Genomic DNA, 6,607 nt, shown 5'->3' on the forward strand with positions numbered 1-6,607 from the left:
GGGCAGCGGCACCTTCCCAATTAAGGGACCGGACATTCCAGGTGCATGCCCTCAAATCATAGTCCTTGTTTCGTTTGCCGTGGTCGTCATCAAAAGGGGGGTCTCTCGTCCGAGGCTGTTTTTTTCTTTTCATTGGGGGTGTTTTTTACGTGGCGGGTCCCAAACCCAGCGCACAACCCTATGCAGGGGATGTTTCGCCTTCTCACTTTAGCTCGCCTTCAAACGGATGTTCTTAGGCTACCCAGAGGATACTTGGTCAAAGACCGGAAGTCGTGAGCTGCTTGAGTCATATGTAAAAGAATCGTTTCTGGCCACTCCCAAGTGAATGGCGATCAGAGAACTTTCCTCACTTGCGTGAACTTCTACACATGACTCCATCCTTGAATGCTTGCTTTGTATATATTTTCAAGCCTTAGAACCATTGGTTCTACCAGTTTCTGCAGCATTATGGGCATAATCCCGTCAGGACCTGCCGCTTTAAATGGTGCAAAACTATTTATGGCATATTTGATTTTACTTTTGTCTACTATTTGGCTTCGATAGTCAGCTGCGTTCACCGGTGGTTCCGGTTGAACCCTCGTTGAAGGTGTTTGCTGACTCCCGGGGAAGTGTGTTGTGATTAGTACCTCCAGAGACTCTTTTGCCGAGGAGGTCCAATCTCTTCCCTCCGCCCTAATGTAGGCAGTATTAATATGGTCTTTGGATAGCATTTTACTCAGCCTAGCGGCTTCTCTGCAACTTTCAATCGATGTGCAGAAAGCTCGCCATGAGTCATTTTTAGCTTTCCTGACTGCTTTTTTGTATTCCTTCATAAGGTCTTTATATGGCTGCCATATTTTAGTTCTAAAACTCTCATTGAAAGCTTTCCTTAGTTGTGTTCTCAAATTCTTGAGTTCACTGTTCCACCAAGGAAGAGACTTTCTCTTTTTCAAAACTGTTAGCGGAGTAGATTTATTAAAAGTTGTGATTAGGATTTTTTCCAACTTCTCTACTTCTGAATCTAGTTCCTCTGTATTTCTGATACTCTTATTGCCTCCCTTTTCGAGGCATTTTGTTGCTATACTGGTAAATTTTCCCCATTCCGTTCTTCTAGGGTTCCGGTATGTGAGAGGCGGACTGTACCTCTCGCGGATGCTGAAGAGTATCCAGGAGTGATCCGACATGGAAGGCTCATCGGACACCCTCCAGTTATCCACAACGAGACTGTCTGTGTCTGTTGATAGCGTGAGGTCTAGAACTTCCTCCCACCCCGGGAACCTATCCGAGCTTGGGAAAATAAAGGTTGGCTTATCTCCCTTGTTGCAAATACTTAGATTACTATTCAAAATATACTGCAAGAGTGACTCACCTCTGGTGTTTATACTGGAGCTACCCCATACGGTGTGCCTTGCATTTGCATCACACCCTATTAGGACATCATCCTTCTTGTTCTCCTCTACTAGCTTGGTGAGCGGGGCCGGTGGTATATCTTCGTCATGGGCCAAGTAGGCCGAGACCAAGAAGAAGGGCTTTTCCTTCTGTTCCACCTTCACCACTGTGATATCTGCTGTGCTGTAATTAGGACAAAGAAATGCATTTATACTTTTATTGATAAGAATGCATGCCCTAGGTTTACCTCTGTTCCGCATGTAAAACAGGTTATAATTGCTGCTGTTTAGTCCTTTTATGGAGTCTTCATTGACCCAGGGCTCCTGTATTAGGCTTATGTCGATGCCCCCCTCGTTCACGAGGGTTGTCAGATTCGCTGTAGCACTCTTCGAGTGCTGCAGGTTAATCTGTACGCATCTTATGCTGTTGTTATTGGGCATCTCGGGGTTCTTCAATGCCCACATTCCTTAGCAACTGGCTGGCGTCGTCGACCTCTTCCGTGTCGTCTTCGTCAGCCGCTTTGTCGCCTTGGAAGATTTTTATTCTTGCCTTGCGTATTCCGAAGCTGATTTTGTTGTCAGTCTTCTTCAGAGCCTCAATGGACTCATCACAAATGGCCACTTGGCTTGCTTGATTTGTTCGGGTTTTCCTCCTTTATAAGCTGCCACTCATCTATACCAGGTATAGATTTGTTCTGCAGCTTAATGCACCTCAGGAGTTTTTCGCCTGGCTCCTCTAGTGGGGGTAACCAAATGCGAGCCCGAGGCCTCTATGGAATATCCCTGGCGGGTATAAGCCTCAATTGGAGGCCTACAAAGGCGTTGCTAATTTTAGCAACACTACCCGTCAGAAAATCCAGCGAGGCCTGGTCCGCGCACTTGATGACCCTGTAGCCCCTGAGGGTCTCAGAGGAGTCAAACTCCGGGTGGGGACCCGCAGGATTGTCGAGTACATAGCTTAGCACCATACTCGACAATCTGACATCTATCTCCACCCATCTCTCCTGAATAGTGCTCGGAGCCCATCTATTATGGCCACCTGCAGGCTATCCCTGGCTACATCGCAGAAATGCCTTGCCGTTGTTGTGCTGCTGTGTTCACCCTCACTCCTCCTCAGTTTTTTGGGCTGAGCTCCGGGTACTTCTGTGGTGGAGCGATTTCTCTTCTGAGAAGTGCTCTCTCGTTTGCTCTCTTCTTGAGGTTGTGATTGCTTCCTTTTCAGGTAGCTCTCATATTCCTCTACAATAGATTTGAGGCGCTTTGTTTCAGCCTCATCAACTGGGGTACCGGCTGCCTGATCTTTGGCTATCTTCCCTAGTATGAAGACTGCCCGGTTTTTCCTCAGCTGATTCTGGGATTTTTTGCGTTTCTTTCTGCTGTCTCCTTTAGCCGCCAGTGCACTTTGGTTGGTGCTCATGGCAGCCTTGGAGGTGGACGCCTCCTCCCTTAAATTTGATGGTTTGTCTGCTGTATCTACCGGTGTACTTTGGTTGGTACGTCCGGTAGTACTCTTACTTGTCTCCTGGCTGGAGGCAAGCAATTCGTCCTCTTCGGATTCCGTGATCGGATTCCTATAATTCATGTCCGTAGTCGTCGCTGTTGTCGTCGTCATGGTTGTTGTTGTAGTTGTTGTTGTTGTTGTTAAGTTGTTTGTTACATTCATGTTTTGGTCCCACGAGTAATCCGGAAAGGGTTGGTCACTCGTCCGCAGAGCCGGTATACGGAGAGAAGGCGATTTATACCTCCGACCTCGCCCGGGCATCGGAGGGGACCGTTCGCGATCAGCTATTTTTACCCCACGCTGACCATTCAGCCCTTGGCACGGGTACCTCGACACCTTGGCTTGGGGTGGTGTTGGTTCGGGTATCCTCACAATTCCACAATAGGAGATAAGCGTAAAACCTAGGGTTTATTCATCCATTTCACTATTGTGGGAAATTATGAAGTGTCCCTCTTAGTTCGTAAGATTAGAGTGCGTTTCCTTTGGGATGCACACTTTATTCTTACTTAAGCCCCTTCGCCACGGCAAGGCGACCAACTTCAAAGAGGCCATATAAATTACATGGAAAAAAAATCATTTTTTTTGTGATGGTTATTGTGCGGAGGTTTTATATGTGCCCCGATAGCTGCCAGTAGGGATGGTAAACTCGATTCCGATTCTACTCGAAAATCGAGTTTTCTCGTAAAATAATCGATTTTTCGAAATCGATCTCCAGTGGTCGAAGTCGATTAAGAATCGGTTCTTGACATTCGTTCATCTTGCATACCTTCTAGTACCTCTTCTTGCAGTATCTTTAGCAACTCGCTATCTGTTTCGTTGCGCATCTTCACACCGAACACAATTTCGAATGGTGTAAATTTTTTGAGTCATGAAAGTGAAAATTAATGGCGCGCTGTACTTGTGGCATCTTCGCTAATATGGACGTGCTCTACTTTATGCTTTTCACAAAGTTCTTTAAACATTTTTAAAGTATAAGCTGTACCCTTATAGCCTTGACAGACGACAGCGTTAACCCTCATTAACTGCGCACTTAATCAGATTCAAATTTATAGGTGACATACACTAGCGATGCGAGTTTGCGAACAGCTGATTGACGTATTAATACCATTTTCAATTTCATAAAACAAAAATGAATAGAAGACAAGTATTGCGATTGTTAGCCGCACAGATGGTGCAAAACTACAATTTGTTAAACAAAAGTATAAATACATTACTATTAAAACTGCTTCAAAAGATTAAATTGATGAATGAATTGACAAAATCGATACTGGAAACTAGTACCAAAGTGGCGTCTTCAGAAATAAAGGAAAGAAGCGCCTGGAAATTTATAAGTTTAATATATTGTATATTGAATATTAATATTTTATACCCCTCATTTATATATGTTAAGGACCGCAATGGCACTTTTTGGTAGTACGATGTCAAAAAGATGGATCCGATTTAAAGAAAACTTTCGTGTAAATAAAGAAGCTTTTCACAAAGTATGTGAAAAGGTTAAGGAAATCGGAAAGTCCAACAACGACATGCCACTTCAGAAAAGAGTGGCTATTGCGTTGTATGCGTTAGGTTCTTCAGCGGAATACAGAACTGTAGCAAGTTAATTTGGCGTAGGACGCACCACAGTTGGGGAAATAGTTGTGGATTTTTGCAAAGCTTTGTGTACAAATTTATCGGATTGCATCAATTCCTATTTCCCGAGCATAGAAGAAGTAGAGCGAAATGTACAAGATTTTGTACACCTTGGTTTTCCGCATTGGTTTGGAGCAATAGACATTTAACTATCGTTTATCCAAATGCCTCAGAGTTATAGAGAATGCTTTGCCCGAATTAGAAAAATTGGCAGAAGTTTACCGGTAGCTCCAAAAAACGCTAACGTTATTATACATGCATGCTGTATTTTGCACAATTTTCTAAAAATTGAAAATGATGAAATTCCTTCTTCGTGGATCCAAGATGCTGCAGAAATAATTACAGAAATTGAACCACATCACACTACAAGAGCTGGGAAAAATAATGTAACAGCATCGGCTATTAGAAATGCAATAGCTCTGAGTTTTCGTGAGTATAGATGTATAGAGTAACAGAAACCAGATATTAGTACACATAATTGCAAACATTGATTTTTTAAAGAGATCATTTTTTATTTAAATTCATTTTTTTACATTATATAATGTTTTAAGACTAGAAAATAACAAAACATTTCATTAAATAATGGTTTAGGAATGGAAAAAGAAAACGATAAAATTATTTAATTTCATTTTTTTTTTGGATAACAAAACATTTCAAACTAGAAAAAACGATAAAATTATTTTAAACTTAAAGTTTCTCTGCGATTTTCTCCATAAGGGTTAAAAATCTTTCGGACAAATTACTGTGCTGTCGAACAGTCTGAATTATAGTATTTCCTCCGAAGCGTGCTTTGTTTCATATGCAACCCTTTCCAATATGTCAGTTTGTTTATTTAAAACCTTTAACAACTCGGCGCTAAAATTACGTTTTCTTGTTGCAGATAAAGGTGATGGTGACGGCATCGGACATGATGGTGATGGTGATGGCAACGAAGGTGGCAGCGGACATGATGGTGATGGCATTGGACATGATGGCGATGGCAACGGAGGTGATAATGATGGGTCGGACGGCGGCAACAATTGGGTTAATGTTGAATTCTAAAAAAAATGAAATTTATAAATGCATGTATTTACATATATAAATAAAATAAATTAAATAAAAGGGCCAATTTGGTTTTCTCCTCTCTGAAAGTAGAGTTATTAATGTGTTAAAAGAAGAAATGAAAAAAATGAAAAAAATCACCTGTATTTTTTTTCATGTTTTTCACTTTGCTGTGAATTTTCTTCGCGGCGTATTTTTGTGCCATTTCCTGCGAAATCTTATTGTATATATGAGCATTTGGCTTTGCACGCCGGAGGTCGTGGGAACATGCCTCCCACTTTTCCAGCAGCTCCAACTCATCCTTTAAAGTCCACCAAAGATAATAATTTTCGTTTAGAAGGCAATGCAATACTAAAATTACTTACTTTTTATCTAAATCGTCACTTTTCAAAATAAAATAGAATACAGCTGTCAATTATTAACGATATTGCTAGTGTTTCTGTAGTTTTAGTAGGATATATCCAAGTATATTTCGAAACCATCCACGACAGCAAAAATATATTTGTAACTCTTTGATATCGCATCTAAAGTACCCAAATGGTCAATATGAAGCGTAGATAGGTGACTATCACCTTTATCGATGCAATGTAGAAAATCCTCTTTCTTACCCAGCTTCTGGTTATACATAATGCATTCTATACAGTTTTTGATAGTCTGCTGAACGTTCTTTTCGAGATGTGGAATATAATAGTTCTGCCTTGGACGTTAAATAAGCTGCTGTAACTTCAAGGAAATAGCTGTGTAAATTTTCCTCTTGTGGGGAAGTCTTCTACCTCCAATAGAAAACAGGATGCCACTTTTCGTCACGCTGCTGCAAAATTGTTGCGCCAAAGCCATGTTTCGAGGCCTCGACATGTAACTGCGTATTAGCATTCTGCTTGTATATTTGTAAAACTGGTTCCGACGTGAGTGCCGACTTCTGGTAATTGATCGCTCTAACCTCTATTCCTCCAATCTGAAATACTGTATCTCTTTTAATGGTCTGATCCAGTGTCTACCAAACAGCACAAGTTATTAATTGTCAACTGCTTCATTCGCTCTTTGTTAAATACAAGTACAGATATTACAC

General features: G+C 41.5%; 1 pseudogene; it reads left to right on the plus strand.

The window, feature by feature from the left end:
• Positions 1–4,265: 4,265 nt before the first annotated feature.
• Positions 4,266–5,608, plus strand: LOC125777533 (uncharacterized; annotated as a pseudogene).
• The last annotated feature ends 999 nt before the right edge of the window (positions 5,609–6,607 follow it).

This window comes from Bactrocera dorsalis, chromosome 1 (assembly GCF_023373825.1).
Source record: "Bactrocera dorsalis isolate Fly_Bdor chromosome 1, ASM2337382v1, whole genome shotgun sequence".
Classification (NCBI taxonomy): domain Eukaryota; kingdom Metazoa; phylum Arthropoda; class Insecta; order Diptera; family Tephritidae; genus Bactrocera; species Bactrocera dorsalis.